Source organism: Oxyura jamaicensis, chromosome 12 (genome assembly GCF_011077185.1).
Source record: "Oxyura jamaicensis isolate SHBP4307 breed ruddy duck chromosome 12, BPBGC_Ojam_1.0, whole genome shotgun sequence".
Taxonomy (NCBI): Eukaryota; Metazoa; Chordata; class Aves; order Anseriformes; family Anatidae; genus Oxyura; species Oxyura jamaicensis.
The window spans coordinates 1,963,971-1,982,706 of record NC_048904.1 but is presented as its reverse complement, the minus strand read 5'-3'; the positions used below and the strand labels follow the sequence as shown (position 1 = coordinate 1,982,706).

General features: G+C 44.3%; 1 long non-coding RNA gene across 3 annotated transcripts; it reads right to left on the bottom strand.

The window, feature by feature from the left end:
- Window positions 1-1,930: 1,930 nt before the first annotated feature.
- Window positions 1,931-18,402, bottom strand: LOC118173139. Of its 3 annotated transcripts, XR_004754031.1 has the most exons (6): window positions 17,564-18,402; window positions 16,742-16,832; window positions 15,382-15,543; window positions 13,420-13,596; window positions 7,268-7,384; window positions 1,931-2,042 (listed from the first exon to the last, which is right to left on the bottom strand). It is a non-coding gene; the product is annotated as an uncharacterized LOC118173139 (long non-coding RNA). The 3 variants fall into 3 exon arrangements; XR_004754032.1 differs by having other exon boundaries at window positions 1,931-2,045; window positions 16,742-18,402; XR_004754030.1 differs by having other exon boundaries at window positions 16,742-18,402.
- Window positions 18,403-18,736: the final 334 nt, after the last annotated feature.

The following is an 18,736-nucleotide window of genomic DNA, read 5'->3' as shown; positions in this document are numbered from 1 at the left end:
CTGCAGATTGCAAGAACAGGTTGGATATTTTATCAGATCAAAGCAATAGTGTTAAATTTTATTCCTCACAGCTAGGTACAATATATATTTTTGAAATCCCTTTCTGTTTCAAGCTTCTATACACAGATTGTCCAACTAAATTAAAAAAAAAAAAAAAAAAAAAAAAAAAAAAAACACCCACAAAACTGAAAGCCAAACACCCAATCCCAGTCCCTGAGGGAAACCAAGTACCCAAATCCCAGCCCCTGAGGTGAACAAACGTCTCCACCCTCTGCTTTCCAAGCAGTCTTTCATCAGAGTCAGTCTGGCTGTTGACTCAAGGTGACCTCTATCATCTGCAAGAAAACCTCCTGAACAGCCAGCTGAATGAGCTGATAAATTAGCACAGATGCTCACATTGCTCTGGTGAGTGAGAGGTCTTCAGACTTCACCTCCACTCCATTTTCAGATACATCCATAGTGCTCAAAATTGAAGTCAAAAGAGCTGCTACCCCCCTTTATTTTGAACGCTGCCATTTTAAATGCTGATCTTTCCTTTACAGACCCCAGCAAGTGGGCAAACGTGATGCCATAAACAGGAAAACATCCCAAGCAAGTGGGAAGGACCATGTCTGTGGGCCGGAGCTGGTGGCAGGTGACACAGTGCATAGGGCTGACTCCTACGAGCTAAAATAAAGGTGCCATTGTTTGAGACTGCTGGGCTGGTACCATCTAGGGATCAAAAGAAAAACAGGCAAAGCCAAGGCAAATAGTGATAGCAAAGGGTTAGTGTGTTCCATGGGGATTTCTGACCCTTATTTCTTTAATATATATAAAGATTGGCCTGCAAGTTACCGCAGGCTTCAGCACAGTGTTTAGGAGCATCTTATTCTGCCTTTGAAACATGCCAAGAAATTCCAAGAGGGCAACTTGGGATCATATTGTCCCTAGGCTGGCTGGAGTACCTCGCTGGGTGATTCGAGCATGCTTACCCCAGTACTGATACCAACAGGAGAAATAGGAACTGCATATATTAGCACATCTCTGAAAGAAAGATTCTTTCTCTCAAAATCTTCAGTTGATTATTACAATTTGAAAGCTATTTATAAAAGCAAAAATCAGGAACTAGACATTTTAAAGCATGACCCTAACAGCTCCCGCATCCTCTCACAGCACAGCAGCACCCAGGCCCTGCGTGTGCAGGACCGGAGCAGTTTGGTGCAGACAGCCCACACAAGCAAGGAGCATCAGCTCAGCAGCAATCCCCCAGAGGCTTCAGGAGGGCTAGAAGATAATGAAATAGAGGCAGCAATAAAGCAAAGCATATGTCAGGTCTTCTGCATAGGCCTAAAAAAGGGGGAAGATTTTAGGTATTGATTGCAACCATGACTTTTTGCCTGCTCTGGAAGGAACGTGTAATTTGGCCAGCATGGATGAGCTTTCAAAATCCAGGCCAGAATTAACTATGCTTAGATGATTTGTAGGAATAAATGACACAAAGATAGCTCTCCCTCCTCTAAATACATTCGCTCTAAACAGTAAGTAGCTTGGAGAGACACAAATGATGCTTCTCTTTTATAATCTGTGGAGGCAAACAACACTTCCTACTCCAATGAACAGCCATGGAAGGGAGGCTGATGACTCAGTTTTGCAGACCTGGAACAGGGTAGGTATTGCCGAAGAGCTGCTAGAGGACTTGCCTAAGAGAGAAAAGCTTAACAAGAGGGCCTGGAGGAGCTGGCATCAGGCGAAAAGCTTAACTCCTTCCTGGCAGAGATGCATGGGGATGTTCACCCTCCTCCTGCAAGAGCAGTGGGAGGGACAGTGACATGCTACCATGCTCTTAAAACTCTGCCCAGAGGCAGCTAAACCTTGACATCCAAAATGAGGGATTAAGATCTCCCTCTTTGCTCTAGCTCCTTCTCTCTTCACATCTCCCCTCTCCACAGGGCTGAAAATAAGATGTGAAGCACCAATGTTGTCACCCTGGGTGCCACAGCCAGAAGGGTTCAGTAATTCTCAACACTCATCGTAGATGTGAGAGGTAAGACTTGAGTCACCCCCTGCTTGAGAAGAAAAAATAAATTAATATTTAATCACAGAAGCTCATTGCTGCTCCGAGTGAGACAGAAAGCTCTCAGGAATCCTGGAAAGGCACAACGTGCAAATGCCCAACAGCTGAAGGACATTCTGGGAAGGAACATTTTGCAAGAGAAGGTACTACAGCTGACACACCTACCCTGTGTTACAGCTTCCAAGGAAACATTGTATACAGCAATTTGGAATGCATATACAATCCTGGGAGCAGCAGGTTTTTTAACAGCTAACGCATTTCCTTCAGCTGTATGAGGTCTCATTTGACATTTATATTCTACAGGGATCTTTTCTGCTGTTATTCGGATGTAACCGATAGGTTACAAGCTGTTGTGCCTCTTGGAAAGCTTGACTGAGAAGTACCAAGGTATTCTGTACAGTTAGATGGGAGAGAGGAAACAGAAAACCTGTAGCTATTGCAGAGGTGTTGCCATTATGGGGTTAATTAGGCATTAAAAACTGAGGCACAGCACACATTTTTCTGAGGATTAATGACCATCTGGAAGAAACTGATGGCCTAGGAAACCCTGATCTCAGTGTTTAAGGCTTGTCCTTTCTCAAGGTTACTAGCACAGCTGCAGGGTAGGGCTGGATCAGAGGCCAAATGCCAGCCCAAAGCACTCCCTTACACCCCATAGAAGTTAGCACCTGGCTTTGGGGGTTTCCAGCCACCTGCTGATACACTGATACTGGTGAGAAGGTTTCAGGAGCATTCAGAAACTTGTCTGAATGATGGGTAAAAGCTTCCCAGACCAGGTGGGATTGAATCTGTTCAGTTTATAATATCCCTCAGTTAATTTGTTTTGCAAGCAGAGGTTCTTCCTCTGAAGCTCACAAGCAGGTACTGCGCTAGCGTTAGTCCCCAGACATGCCAAAACCACAGTGGCTGAGAGTTGTGCCTGCCGTATCCAACAGCACGAAGTATCCTACAAAAATGTGGGAAATGAAGAATAGCCCACGCAAATTGGAGATACTTTCTTGCTTATTCCCTTGGTATGAAATGGGAAGGTTTATATCATCGGTATTTTTATGCATATGTGAGAGCACACACAACAGTCTCATTATCCACAGAGGTGTGATCATTTTATGCCTTACAAAACAGTTAGATTATCATTTAGCCTGTTGCTTCCCAAGACAGATACATTTTGGCTCTGTGTGGTTTTACATACGCTTGACAAGTAAAAAACATTTTCTCCCTGTTTGTTTACCTTGCCTCCAATTCTGAATAAAGAAAAACAAAATTCATCCACCTATTTTCTAAAGTTAGTATTATTTCTTGCTCTCTCATGCACATATTTCTAAACACACCTATGAATTGTTTTGTCACTCCATCTCCAGTGGTCTTCACTTGGCAGAAGGAAATAAAAGTTTTCACGGGGCTACATAGGCTAAGGCCCAGATCTTTTCCCATATGCCTGCTCATGTGGAAGCTCCTAATATGTACACACCATTATTGTCCTTGCAACCTGCACTAAGAAGCATTCACCAGATGGAAGACACCTGCCAGTGCGTGCCCAGTTAACGTGGCTGTTTCTCTCTTCCTTCCTTCTCTAACCTAGAACTACTTTCAGTTTTATGTCTTTTTGTATCTGCATCCTCAGCTCATGGTCAGAGGACCTCTGCTCCAGCATGCAGACATGGTACAAAGCTGCTGATGCTTTCTCTCTGGTCCTGAGCTCCTCTGCTTCATTAGGATCTCCTAAATAAGTTCTGGAGGTGCTTATAGGGGCAGATGAGTTTTCCCAGCTGCCCTTCCTGTCCTGCTGGAGATTAGGCCTCTTTTTCCCATTTCTGTAATAGAATTAGCTGGAATGAATATACTCTGGCTTTTCAGCTGCCTCAGTTCATCGCCTGCTGTATTAACCAAGACACTGAATTAGTTCATCCCAGCAGGACTCTCCAGAGATAACCTGAAATTACTTTTTACTAGGCTACTTTATGTCCCTCAGTTACTTCCAGTAAGGCAATTTTCCAAGTTCTTTTGAAAATCAGAATAAGTGGTTTTTATCCCTTTGCCCTTTATCCTCTATTTTGTCATTCAGAGTTCTCTTTCAGAAGCGTTTCACCCTGCCTTCCCCCCAGTCAGAGACATTATTGGGCACTGCAGCTCTGTACTGCACCAGGGCATCCTGCAGAAGCAGACCATCTGCAAAAGCCATTAACCAAGTCAGCTGTTGGCCAAAGCCAGCTAGGAGGGTTTGACTCAGAATGGCCCATTTCTTTCCCCTCCTGCCCTCTGAGAGCGTGGGAAAGATCCAACGACCTCATAGTACTTCATTTTAAAGAACTTTTCAAGTCAAAGCAGTTGCAAAACAGGCTGAGAACAATGCTGGATTTTCCCATGAAAGTTCTGTGGATGAGGTTTGTCTTTCTGCCAGATCAGACTAACGCGAACTGGCCCCTCTTAGCCCAACGAGAGCACCTCGCCCCGCAGAGAGCTGCAGGAACAGGCCCAAAGATGATGTTATCTGCAGTCTGCAGCTTGATGCAAGGAGCCAGTTACCAAGAGGGCTGTCAGCAGCTAAACCCTACGAGCTCCTGTCGCCTAGCCCCCGACAAAACCTGCATGTGAAAGTTGAACAAATCCATTTTCCCTATCAGCGAAGAAAGCATGGCTGAGCAATGTGAACAGTAAAAAGGCTCCCCAAAAATTTTATGCTTGCTTTTGCTCAAATTAAGAGCAGCTGGGTAATGTCACGTTTTTGGAGTCCATTTCTGCCTGGTCAGTAGCAGGAGGCATTTGACACAGCAAATTGCTGATAATTGATCACATCGAAAGCAATCCCCCTAAAGCCAAACTAGATTTTTTCCCCGGCAGAGTTGGTCAGTGTGGTTCAAGTAGCTCTGGACTTCAGCACAGTGTGTATTTCTCCATTATTTGCCTTCAGCCTCCAGTTACAGACAAGCCTAGCTTTAAGCCCCTGCAGTGTGTTCACCTAGCATCCTGCCCATTGCTCAGCAGCATTTGCCCAGACATTGAAAAATTGTTTTATGATTACTTAGCAAAAACACATCACTTCAAACATTTAAAACCCAGTATATCCCAGCTACCAACAAAATACATCCCTGTGTCCAATAAGCCTGGTGTGGGCAGGCTGTGCTCAGGAGGTGGGGACCAGTGTTTCTCACTCCGGAATAGTCATTGGCAGGTACCATGTGGCAGCAGGGAAATCCCAGAAATGTCTCTACAAAACTACATCGCATCCTTCCCCAGTAACCTTTCTCCTTTAACTTTGTTCTGTTCAACCCTCTCTGATGCTGATCCGCTCCTGCTCAGTCTCTGCCACCTCTGTCAGCGCAGCTCTGGCATGGGTGGCAGTGGGCGAGCGAAGCCGGGGCTCACCAGTGCTCGCTGCACCAGCTTCTGATTTCCAGCCACAGAACCGTTCTGAGCAGCATGAGAACAAGCTGTGGTGGTTTTACCGTGCTAGGCAGTCGAACACCACAACCGCTCTCTCACTCCCCCTCCTCAGATGAGGAGGGGAAGAAGTAAAGGAAAGAACAACTCACGGGTTGAGATAAGGATGATTTAATTAAAGAGAAAATATATATATATATATTATTAAGGAAATATTATTATTAATTAAACAATTCAACTAAAGGGAAAAAAGGGAAAGGGGAAGAGGGAGGGGGAAAGGGAATAACTAACCAAAACAAGTAAAGGCTATGTGGAAGTGCAGAGGAAAGAAATTACTCTCTACTTCCCACAAATGAGCGATGCTTGACCACGTCCTTGAAGCAGGGCCTCAACGCATGTAGCCGGTGTTCGGGAGGAGGACAAATGTTTTCGGAACGAGAGCCCACCCCCCCCCCCTTCTTCCTTTTTCCACCTTTTATTGCTGAGTGTGACATCATATGGTATGGAATATCCCTTTGGTTGGTTTAGGTCAGCTGCCCTGAGGATGTTTCTTTCTCACTTTTTTGCCCACCCCCTAGGAGGGTCAGAGAGAGTCCTGATGCTGTGCCAGCACTGCTCAGCAGCAGACACAACACCGGTGTGACACCACTGCTGTCCTAGCTACAAGTGCAGAGCGCAGCACTGTGTGGGCTGCTGCAGGGAAAGTTAACATCCCAGCCAGACCCAGTACACAAGCCTATGAGCAGCCCTCCCAGGACAGCTGTCCCAGATGTGAACTGCTGATCCATAACTCTCCGGTAAACACAGTGAACAGGAAAGACAACAACAAAAAATCTATTCTCAAATCACCAAGACATAAATTAAAATGATATTGTTGCTTTTCTATTGCCAGGGAAGTGTTATTTCCATAGTAAAACAGCTCCATTTGAAACAGTGATGCATATCTCCCCCTCCTAATTGCTCCAGTTCCCCAGGAAATCCCCTGGTCCATGCTCTTAAGAGTTTTTGTTACCAGATAATCTGGGTGTTTGGCATATGTCCGTGGGGCCACTTAAGTATTGTCTCCTTTGATGTGTAGTGTATGTCCTAAAACCCTTAAAGGCTTAACTAAAACCCTTTGTTCTTATGCTCTGTTTCTCTGAGAGTCTGCCGAACACAAATAGCATTATTGTGTTCTCAACTGTAGATTTGTTAATCCAAATAAATTATTGGCAATAACCCAAGTGCCGTATCTCCATACCCTGTACACAGCAAGCCACAGTCTTAGGTGAGTGCCATGAAGATTTTAGAGTCTTTGAGCACTGTGTTTAACTCAACAAAATACAGGAACACAAGAGGGAAGAAAGATACAGGAAAAAGAGTGAAAGATAAAACCAGAGACAGAAGCATGGTGGGTGGGATCTTCAGAAGCTTGGGGTAACCACGGAGCAAATCACGTCTTATAGGACAGTTAATCCCATCACCTCTTTGGGAAGGGGGAGATAGATGCTGCCCCGTCCACTCCTTCCTCATGGTGCCCTTATCACTCCCCAGGCTCTTTCTGCATAGCCAAGGCTGTTAAATGGCAGGAAGCCAAACCCAGTACCTGCACAGTTGGCTTTCTGACCCAGCCCCAGGTGCACTGGGTCACAAGGATAGCAGAGCAGCAAGACATCAACCTCTGGAGGTCTGATGTGACGCCTAACCTTGCCCTTGTGGGGGCCTTTGGGGAGAGCAGTACTACTGCAAGTTGTACTTCAAGTTGCACCCTGCTTTGTGGGCTTTGGTCCGTAACAGAATCAGGGAGCTGCCTTGGGCTATAAATCATGGAAAAAGAAGGGAAAGAGGGTAACTAACATGTGTCAGTCACCTGGTCTGATTCACAGGGTGAGCCCGGGGTGCTGCAGCAGCCCAAGCAAGGGGGCAGAACAGGGACAGGAGCAAACAGTGGGTCCTGGGGACAGGGCCCCATTGCTGTCAAAGGAAACAGAGCACAATTATCTTTCTGTTCTCATTGCCTTCACAGGCCTTCACAGCTGTATACTGTTTAATATATATATTTGATTATACACACATGGAAACCATTACTTTAAATCCTAAATTATTTAAAGCTTTTCTCATTTTTATTTTGATTGTTTGCTAGAGGACCTTGGAAATAAAAGAAGGAAGGAGGAGAAACAGGAAAAAGCAATACAAATAACCAAAACATTCCCCCATCCCTCCTTCCAGGGAGACAGCCTAGCCCCAGTGAAATGCACATCAAAAATTCCCATTGTTTCAAATGAATGTTTTTTCAGCATTAGTCTTTATAGGCTGGACCAAATTCTAAGTTTTCAACTAGGCACAGAAAATTGCAGCAAATTTTGACTTTATTGATGTTGTTTTAAAAACACAAGCTAACATATCTAGCACATTTTTTGATTCTGCCAGAAAAAAAAAGAAAGATGTCATACCTTGTCTTGTCTACTACGTCAAAGTCTTGGTCATACCTGTCAGCCAGAGGGCCCTATTTGTCTGTAACATCCTAAATTGCACTGACACTCTGTTTAGGGCAGTAAAATTAATTTGTGACAAATGCAATAGCTGCAAGTGAAACAAACAAACAAACAAACCCACCACCCTAATATTCTAGAGTGTACTTGTTTCTTTCTTTACTTTGAGTACATTCAACTAATAGTGAAAGTGTTGTTTACTTTGTTATTGCCTTTGTATTACTGTAACAGAAATAAGAATAGTAAATAACTTCTTTTTTTTCCCATTCAGTTCTTTCTATTTGTGCCCCAAGCATCCAATCATAGGTGCAGGCAACAAAATACACAGCAACATGCATATGCTCCTGTGGCTGACTAAAGTAAATGGTAGAAGGACTGCACTAATCCAGCACTCATTACAGAGCATACATACTGTTATGCAGGGGCACAGAATTAAGCAGCTCAAGCCCTGTGTCCAGCTTGTGCTCAGTTAGGTATTCAGAAAGCACAGAAGTTGCTGTTCTTTTGCAAGGTTATTTGCAAGTTTTACAGGGTCTGTGACTCACAAAGCAGAAGAGCACTTTATAATGCCCATGTGCCCTTTGACAAGCTTAGTCTTTGGCTATTGTGTTGTTCTAATTAAATTTTGTCAAGGTTAGTAATCTAGGAACCGTGGTCAAAGGAAAGCATCAGTAATTTAACTACATCCCACCAAAGATACTGTCATTATCATGTCACATGTGACTTCATCTAGCTGGATATAGGTTCTGTTCAGAAGCATGCATACATAAACACTGATTGCCAAGTAATTACCATTTTATGAATAAAAATTACTATTAACAGACTTGCTGGTTTTATATCAAGGGTTTGATATTTTAAGACAGAAAATCTTATCTACAAGAAGTAAGCAAGGAAGCATCCAGCAGGGACACCCAACGTTACCCATCTGACAAAATCAGTTTCAGCAGAATTGGCTAGTACCTACCCAAGAGCACTCTTTAACTGTGGCCCTTCATCCATTTCTCACATAATGCCCTTTACTCTTTACCATTGTGCATCTTGGAGCTTTCTCCTGAAGCATAAGAAGTGAGGAACAAGCCATTCCTCTGCTGCAGATCTCCACTGCAGGAGCCGCACTGCATTTGCCTGACTGTATGCTTTTAACTCCTGCATATGCTGATTTTGATTTCTGCCTTTCATATGAAATTGCAGAGGCAGTGCAGAACCCAACCCTAGCCCCATGAGTGTGTCACTTAAGCCCTCTTAAAGCCCACGTTTCTCCTGACTCCATTCAAATTTGCCCTAAAATCACTGCCCTAAAATGCAGCGATGTACAAAAAAAAAATCACTGAAATTCAAAGACATTTAAAAAAAAAATAGAACAAGGGACAGATTATTTGGGCCCCTATTTCAGGCACACAGATTTGCATTATAGTAGTTGGAAAAAAAAAATCTGTTGAAGCAAAAATAGCTTTCTACAGCTCCTATATCATCCTGTTTTTAATAAATTATCTCATATATTTGCATAAGGACACACAGCTGTGTGCAGCACTTGGAAGCACCAGCAGTCTCAGGCTTTTTTGTGTGCTCTTCACTGGCACCAGTGAAGTCAGTGATTTGCCTGAGGTTAGGTTACAGCCTTGTTGCTGTTCTGTTTCTGTCTCTTCACTAAGTGCAGAAAGGAGTTTGCGACCTCTACACCTAAAAAGGTGCACAAGGGACCCACAAAGTTAGAAAGTGGCTCAAAGAAGCCTTAGTAAATCACAATTTAATTTGTGTCTATGCTTCTCACTTATTTACAAAGTAAGAGCCCAGAGATATTCCCTGTAACAGATTCTTATCAAAGGATTGTATTTCTTGCTGAAGAACTCCCAAGAGAGGCAAAATTGCCCAAGAAAGGAATGCTTTACCAGGTCTTCCTTTTCAGTACATGCAACCTACACAGGACTTCCAATCAAGCCTTGATTAATGCAGCACATCCCACTTCCTACTTAAGCACACAAAAAGATAAGAGGCTTGTTTTTATTTTTAGTCAGTGACTCATTCTTACCTTGCATATATTTAGAAATAGGGAAAGAGAAAAAATGGCTCAGATGTCTTTCTGAGGATTTAAAACCAGAAATAAATTACATTTAATTATCTTACCAATTCATACTTCATCTTACTCTGCTTTAGTTTTCCTGAAATGAGTCCTGAACTGCATCTCAAATGCCCCAAGAGCATCCATGCCATTTCCTTTCTGTCTTTTGATTTGACTTGTTAATTTCTCAGGAAATAACCCAAATCCTAGAGCAATGCACTGCAGCTCCTTTACTGCACTGCATTTGTTCACTGGGACTTGTGCTGCTTCTCTCCTGCCCTAGGGCTTGGTGTGTGCTGGAGGCAAGGCTCCAACTTCTGCAACGTCCCAGTAAATCTACATCAGGGAATGAGATACAGTCAGCTGAGAGCAAAATTAGACTCCTAAAATTTTCCAGTGGATAAAACAGAACAGCAGACATTTTACCACTGCAAGACTGTCTCATTCCTGGGTGAAATTAGCACCATCTGCTCTGTCTTCATAGCACTGTTCCTTAAAAGCTCCTGCCTTGTTACAGAATCATTGCAAACACCAGGGCAAAGAGAGTAGGGGCAAACACCCACTGCATTTTTAAACAGTGTTGGACAGTTCTCCTCTCAGCAAGGCTGTCCCTGCAGTTGAAGAAAACCTCAGGAAACTTTTACATGGAAATCCACCACCTTGACACTGGTGAGACACCCCAGGATAACAGTACCCCCAGGTAGGAATTAGGACCTTTCTGAAGATGGAAACGCTGCAAAGTGAAAAGAGGGCCTTGCCTTCAGAGTGCTGCAGCAAGGCTGTCTGAAACTTTGGGGTACTTTGTAAGTTGCCTGTGCTCTGTGTAGAAGCCTCCATCTTCGCAATTGTTAAATCGACAGCCCTCACTAGCACCTGACTTTCTCTGTGTCTATTTAAATTAAAAACGTATCTGGGCCCTTCAGGGATTCAGACAAGCTTCAGTGCTTACCTGCTACTTGGAACAGATAGAAACAACCTCACCAAGTGATGTAAATGAACACAAAACTTGATCTGACTTAAAGTATCTCTCCTCTGGCTTCACGCTGTGAGCCTCAAATTCCATTTCTACTGTGTGATATGTATATACTGCAAAGATACTGCTGTCTCTGTTCACAAGCACCTAAAAGACTTTTGCTCCAGGAGTTTTTCTGTCAGGAACTATTAAATACAGAACCTCCTCTAGCTCAAGGAATTGGTTCTGTAGATCTTAAGGGCCCAGGAGAGCATACATGGGAATCATCACACGCTTGCCTTGCTCCAGGATGTCATCCTAGGCTATACCTGCAGACATGGGACCCTAGGTTAGACAGACTTTTGGTCTGATCCAGCAGGGCTCTAGCCTTTTTCCCCCACATTTGTCATAGACTCATTGCAAGTTCCCTAACTCCAGGCATCTGAGCTCCATGCCTGCAGGGCCTGCATGACCGTGGGCAGGCTCCTCCACGAGGCAGTGCTCTTGCCCTAAGACAGGCATATGAAACAGTTGTAAGGTTTGCACCCTAGAAGGCCTCACTGAGCACAAAGGAGGGGTGAAACAACCATTCTGAATGTAGGAACCTGCCTCGGGAGTGTTTAACGTCAGATTACATGAATCCTGGGCACTGTATAATCATCTCTTGGTCTCTATTCCTCTGCGATATGAATATCTAATCCTCACTGTGATGCTCACATTAATTTGAGAAAAAATAATTGAGATTGCAAATTAAAGGAAATAAAGAAAGGCATGCACTGAAAGTGCTCTTCAGGGCTCAAACACACCAACAGCCTCCACTGCTTCATTAGGCACGTGGAACAGCACTTCTGTAATTATGGGATGTCCCTGAGACTACAGCTGCCAAATCTGGCCTACTACATTTTCCCCCTTGAAAAGTAGAAAGAGAGCATTATGAGAACAGGTGATTTGTCAGCGGCAAGCCTCAAGATCCAGGCTCAGCTGATACACAGTGAGGCAGCTGGCTACTGCCTTGCCGCTGGCAGTGCGCTGGAGCATGTTTCAGGTTTACTGAGCTCCCTTCTTTTGTTTGTTGTAGCTGAGCTTTAGCATCTATTAATATAATAGGAAAAGATTTTTAAATATCCCACACCAGAGCATGCCAGACATTTCATAACCAACCCAGAGGTGCTTCATCAGTACCAGCTCTATATTTAGTGATGACTGCAGGAACTGGATTGGAATAACTCAGCTCTCCTCCTCTCTCCAGCCTACATTATTAGCATTCATCCTGCAGCATATTAGCATCTGATCGATCAGCTAGGAGAAGCTCTTAAGGTGTGGATCATTAAGTCTCAGTGCCCATGCCCCTGGAGGAATGACGATTACATACTGGATGTCTTTGAGTGCCACGTATGCCGTTGAACATTATTTAATTTGTCCACTGTCAGGGAAAAGAAAGAAGTGAAACAGTCCATGAATCTGCTTCACTACAGCAGTTACTCTTCTCCTGTACGACCACAAAGCAAGTACTACCACAGCTCCTGATTCAGAGCCCTAACCAAACCCCAAGCACAAAGCCACGGGTTGTCTTTGTTTTTTAGATAGAGGTCTGGAAAAGAAATAGCTCATTTTGCCAGCAACAGAACCAGGTCCATTTTCCTTCCTTCCCAGACCAGTCTCAGTTTACATTTCAGACATGTTTCAACTATAAGAGAAACAGAAACTCAAACATAATAGCAACTGCCTTGGTCAGCCAGGGTTTGCAGCCCGGAGGGCTGTGCTTTTGGAGGGACAGTGATGTTAGTGTTAGTGTTATCACTTTCCTGTCTCTGGGCTTTAGGAGAGGCTAGCATTTAAGGTGCTTAACTTCTGTGACAAGAAACAACACATTTCTACAGAAAGTCGAAGCTGCAAAATGACATTTTTGCTTTGCTGGTCATTAGTCTGAAACTGGCTTTCAGTTCTGCTTTATTACCACCATGTACAAAAAAAAGCCAGAGCTTCTCATTTTATAACATGGCAACAAAAAAATGCAGCTTGGCTGGCAAGGGCTTGTTCCAGCGTGCTGCAGCCTCAGTCCCTGTGGCAGGCTGGGCATCAGCAGAGACGAGGAAAATGAAAAACCTCCCTGGAGACAGATAAGGAGGGTATGGTGTGACCAAGGCTGCTGGCAAGGGCCTCTTGCACACCGTCCCCACGGACCGGGACAAGGCCACACGATGGCAGCCTTTCTGCACAAATGCTTCGGCACAAAACACCGCCTGGGGGCACAGAGCAGCCAGCGACAATAACTGCTGCAAAGGGGTTTGGCAGGGCTGTAGGGCTGGTGTCTCCTTCCCCTAACCTCTGGTCACACAGGATGTTGGATGTCAAAATGTTGATCACTACTAGGCAGAAAAAAAAAAATATTTCTTGGAAGTTAAAAAAGCTTGGAGCACTTGGCCTCTGCCAAAATGGGAGCTGTATTTGCAAGGCACAGCCACCTTCAGAGCTGCACAAAATATTAGAGAGCTTGTTTGTATACCTGCAACACACATCTGCAACACTCACCGTGACGTAACTGGACTGCTGGTGGCTCAATAGCTGCTCACACAGCTCTGGACCAGCTGTAGCAAGATGTGGTACTCATTCAGTTCAAGGTCTGTAAGCATTCAGCTTGCCAGCAAAGGTACGCAACAGCTGCTTAACATCTCCATGACACCTGGCCAAAAGAATAAGAATTGTGAGACTCGAGAATCTACACGGTAGTCCTTTATTACCAATTATGAGAGTCAATAAAATAGAGGAAGCAAACATTCCTCTGGAATCTGTCAATAGGCTCTGGAATATGCACAGATTTCACCTGCATCTTCAGCCTCTATCACCAATATCTTAGTAGCAATTAGAAGTTGGAGATTTTTTATGTAAATGATGAAATTTTACTATTAAGAAACAACTAGCACACATTGATCCACTTTCAACAATACATATTAGAAAGGTTGTAATGAGTTTGAAGAAAACATGATTTTGACTAGACATAGAAGTTTAAGGAAATAGAATGAGGAAAAAAAAAGTCACAGAGGTCAGCACAGTGCCCTCTTTGGCTCTCACTATGATTGAGATGCTGAAGGTATTGTACCAAACAAGAAACTCCTGTTTCTAGATCACCACTAAATAAAACTACCCCTAATCCTTAAATTTCAAGAGGCTTTAGCAGAAGTTTTACTTCTGTTTGAGATGTTTGTTAGTACCATGAATTAGTAATTGTGGTAAATAATTTTGTAGAAGGGTACAGAATAAGAAAAATCTCCTAAAAGTCTCAGCAAGGTACAATGTGATCCACTCTCCCATGATTCCGTGAAAACTTTCATGGCTGAACTTCAGACCTCCTGTCAGCCCAGGCAAAGTAGGGCAGGTGCTTTCTCACATCCACCTCCCAGCATCAGAGTGTTATTAGATCAGTGAAAGTCTAGTGATAGGCTAGAGGATTAGGGCAGTGGGTTGTACTTATTACTTGTTGCTTTTCTTTTCTCTCTGCCTCTCAAAAGTGTTCACAGTTTAAAAACAGAAAGGTATTCGTAGATCGGCTGTACCCTGCAAAATGCAGCTGATATTGAAACACAGTGCTCCCTCAATTACTAGTACTTCGCTGTCCCACAATTGTTTAAGCAAACTTGAAATAAAGAAAATAAGTAGCATTTGCGCAAATAGGAGGGGCTAATTTAACCAACCCTTTGAAAGTCAGGCTAGAGCAAGAGGTATCACGGGAATGTCTTAATCCATCAGAAATGTGATGACTAAATAAGTAATTACTATGAATATGTACCATCACTGGGCCCCTCCTGCACTGACTTAAGAGAGTATTTCTACATTTCTCTTGCAATGTGTCTCTGTGACAGATCTGTGTGCAAGCTGTACCCAATTAACGTTAAGTTTAAGAGCTCCTCAGCACGTGTCTTGTGTCTACAAACGCCTCCTGGAAGCAATCTTCCCAGTGAACAAAGAGTAAGTCACCTTTTCTCCTAACACTCTCCGAAGATATTTCCCAAATATGGGCAAAATAAACACATGTAATGCACAATAAAGAATTAATTAGGTACTATTCTCTCAGTGCTTTGAAGGTGCAGCATATTATCTGCTTTAAGTGCTAAACATTACATGCAATTAAATATGTCAGGGTAGGTGAGACAAGGTGCTTGAATGATGTGGAAAACTAATGATGCAGCCTGTCTCTGTCTCAGCAGGCTCTGGAGAAAAGGGCTTTTCTTTTGTTTAGAAGACCTGGTCCCATAGACTCCCCAGGTATTTAATCCTGCTCCCATGCATATCAATAGAAAAAGTCTCATCAGCTTGGTTGAAAGGTTTAGATTGTAAACACCATGAAGTAGCAGCGTTTTGCACACATTACCCTCTGCTTCAGCTATGAGAAGTCTCATCTAGCTGCCCTCAGAAAGGAGGAGATGAGCAGGAGGCACAAGTCAGGGCACGACGGCAACGCTGCACCCACCTGGAGACGCGCAGCTCACACCAAGCCCCGTGCCTCTGAACGCTCCAGCCAGCAGCTGATTGCTTTGCTTGCACGTGTGGGAGAAGCATTTCATAAACCCTTAGATTAAATCCATAGGGTTGTTAATCTCTTGCATGCTCCATTTGCAATCAGAGGCTAAACCTGGTGAATAAGCAAACATGATAAAAGAAATCATTATGATACAGCCAGGTTAAACACACACACAAATCTTGTTCCCAAATCACATGCAATTAGTTCTTTTTCCACTAAAGTAACAATTTCACCAAAATTTTGAATATATTTCACATGTACGACATGAACACAGCTAGTTTTAACACTTTGGTAATTGTGTTTGAAAGCCTAAGTGCCAGCAGGTGTTTTGTTTGAATACATTTAACCGAACCTGGAAACCTTTCACTTTGCAGTCCCAGTCTTTGATTTTCTCCTGCTAACTGTATCAATCTTCTGAGAATTATGCTTAACATGAAATTTGTGACAAGTATAAAGAATCCATGCCATGTTTCAATTTTAAAATGAATTCTTTTTCATTTTTAAAATGAGTTCTGTTCAGTTTACCGTTTCTCTCACATTTCTAACAAGGGTTTCAGTCTTTTCCTGACCAAAGAGGATTGCTCCCTAGAGACTGTGACACAGGTAACAGCTATGTCACTACTATTCTACATGATGTAACATATGAACAAGCAGCACATCCTATTTCCTCAACGCTACAGTTAAGCTTATGAAATAAGGCTTGACTAGTTTTCTCATGAAAATCTGACAGCGTAGCCAGTGGCTGTGCTAGGAGCCCAACATGCCTTCCAAAGGCAGCTGGGGCTGCCTACAGCCACTTGGCTCAGACTTCCCTAAGCTCTCTGCTCTCTAACCTTCCTCTCTCTTCAACATCTCAGGCTCTGGAATCCAAAACCATAAATAATAATAACAATAATAAAACAACTCTCAAAATTTGTCTGCGTTCCAGTCTCTCCAGAAACATCAATGTGAAAAGGAGAGCAGAGGGTACATAACCTGCTCTGCACACCCCTTCCTCTAGCACCATTGGCATCAGAGTGAAACTGTTAGCTTAATTTGACAAATGATTAACACAACCACACCTTGCATAATCATTAGACACACTACTTTATGGGAATGTCCCTAGAAGCCTCCCATTATTACCAGCAATCACAGAATCATCTAGGTTGGTTTGTCACCCAATGGATGCACAGTTTCAAGTGACCAAGCAGTCAAAAGCAATCCCTTCTGAGAAAAAGAAACTCTACAACAGGACAGTAACAAGAATGCTGCTGGAAGGAAGTCAAACCCAGAAACATATTTTAATCCAGAAACCAAAATAAGAGATAACCTCTGTACATGCACAGAAGTAGCTCAGAATCAATAGGAGAAGGAGTATTTCCTTAGGTGAGAATTTTAAGAGCCAAAGACAAAAGACTAGCCTAAGAAAGGCATAATAATTAGCTAATTATTTAGCCAGGGACAGCTGTAGTGGGAAACACCAAGGTGAAAATGCTTGAGTGTAGCTGGTATATGCTCAGTGCTAAGCGTCTGAGCTGGGCTCTCTTTGCTCTCATGCACAGAAGGGGGTCTCCCATCTTTCCTGCTGTCTTGTTCCCTTCTGCTGAGGGCTGACCGGGTCATCTTTCATCTACTAGTGAAGGAGGACCTCCCACAAACAGAATACAACAGTTGGATGACTTAAGTTTAATGTTGTGCTAAAAATGTTACATGCATCAGAGGTAAACAAGAAGGTTTTGAGGAGAACATCAATCAGGTGTGCTGCAGGTATAGCAGAAGAAAAAAAAAAAAAGCCAAACAAAAGGGTGCGTTGTTTCCAGTTATTCTAAAAGAGGCAGGACAGACTACATGGAAACAGTTTGTGTCTCTTCCTCCTGCTCAAAGACAGAATGTTAAACCCATACTCAATGTGAATTGGTACGCCAAGTGACTGGGTAACAGCCTATGCAGAGCCAGAGAGCCACAGCTGAGGTACTGCACAGCCAGTCAGTGAGGATGAGCAAGCAGTGGCAGGGGAATTGACTGTGGAAGATGTCAGGACCTGAAAGATGACGTCTGTTATTTGCTATTATCAGAACTCAAGAGCCCACTAGCAGTTACTGATAGCAAAAGATATTGCTGGAAAAAGGCAAAGAGAAACTCCCTGCTTTACCTGAGCGTAATCAGAGACTGGAAGCTGGATCCAGCTTGGGCTGCTCACTGTTGCTTTCTAAGAGCAAGCAAACAATGCACAGTGAATGACACTTAACCTTAAAGCAAATGGAGGATTTGCACCCACTCACTTAAACTACACGCCTTGCTATAAAATCACACCTAACTTGATAAAAATCTAACTTCCAGCTATGAAACCCAGAGAACTTTTGTACCTGGGAAAGATTCTGGCACAAATCCATTGTACCATGTGTGAAGAGACCTGGATACCCATTTGTCATAGTGAAAATGAATGCTAGGCTGGGGAGGAAATAGGAATATTTTCTTTGCCTCAACTGACTGAGGTGTTTGGATTCCTGTCAGGTATGTTCCAGATTAATCTGGTGAAGGTTACTGGGGAATTGATCACAGCTGGGGGCAGGCAGGGTGACCAGTCTGGGAGTAAATGTCCCCAGACTGGCTTCTGGCAATCTCATTAGTACAGTCTGCTGTGCCTCATTTGTATCCCAGGCACTTGCAAACACAGCAGACTAAATAGCTGTGCTTGTGCTGTTTTCCAGCTTATTACTTGGGCAGGGCAGCGTGGTCCCTCATCCCAGAAGCGTGGCTTTGCCTCTTACCAACACACAAGCCTTCAGTGACTTAAGGTGCAGAGCAAAAAGCAAAACAAGCTTTGCTCGTGGCAAAGGCTGCCCTACTTAGGTGAGCACACCCGTATCCCCGCGGCATCCCTGCTCTGCTCGCTGGGGACAGGGGTCGGGGACCCCTTCCCCACCAGTCTCCCAGCTCCTCAGCACGGGACATGGCGGCCCTGGGGTGCAGGAGTAAGGGCAGGGGCTGTGCCTGGGCCCGCCGCCGTGCCGACAGGAGCACAGGACAAAGCCCACCCACGTGCCCAAGGAGCACACAGGACAAAGCCCACCCGCCTCGCTGCTCCCCTCACGACCGTTCCCCCCCGCCTCGAAGCAGGACGTCCCTCCCTCCATACAGCCGCCGCGGGACGCGGGGCCTTTCCCTCGCAGTGAGGCCGCCGTCCCCTCGGGGCGCCCCAGAACGGCTGTTTGGGGATCGCCTGCCCCGCCAGACCCGCTCGGGACCCCCGGAGCCGCCTTCCCCGTGGCCCCGTCCCTCCTCGGCAGCACCGCCCCCTGAGTCAGCGCCGAGGGGCGGCCCC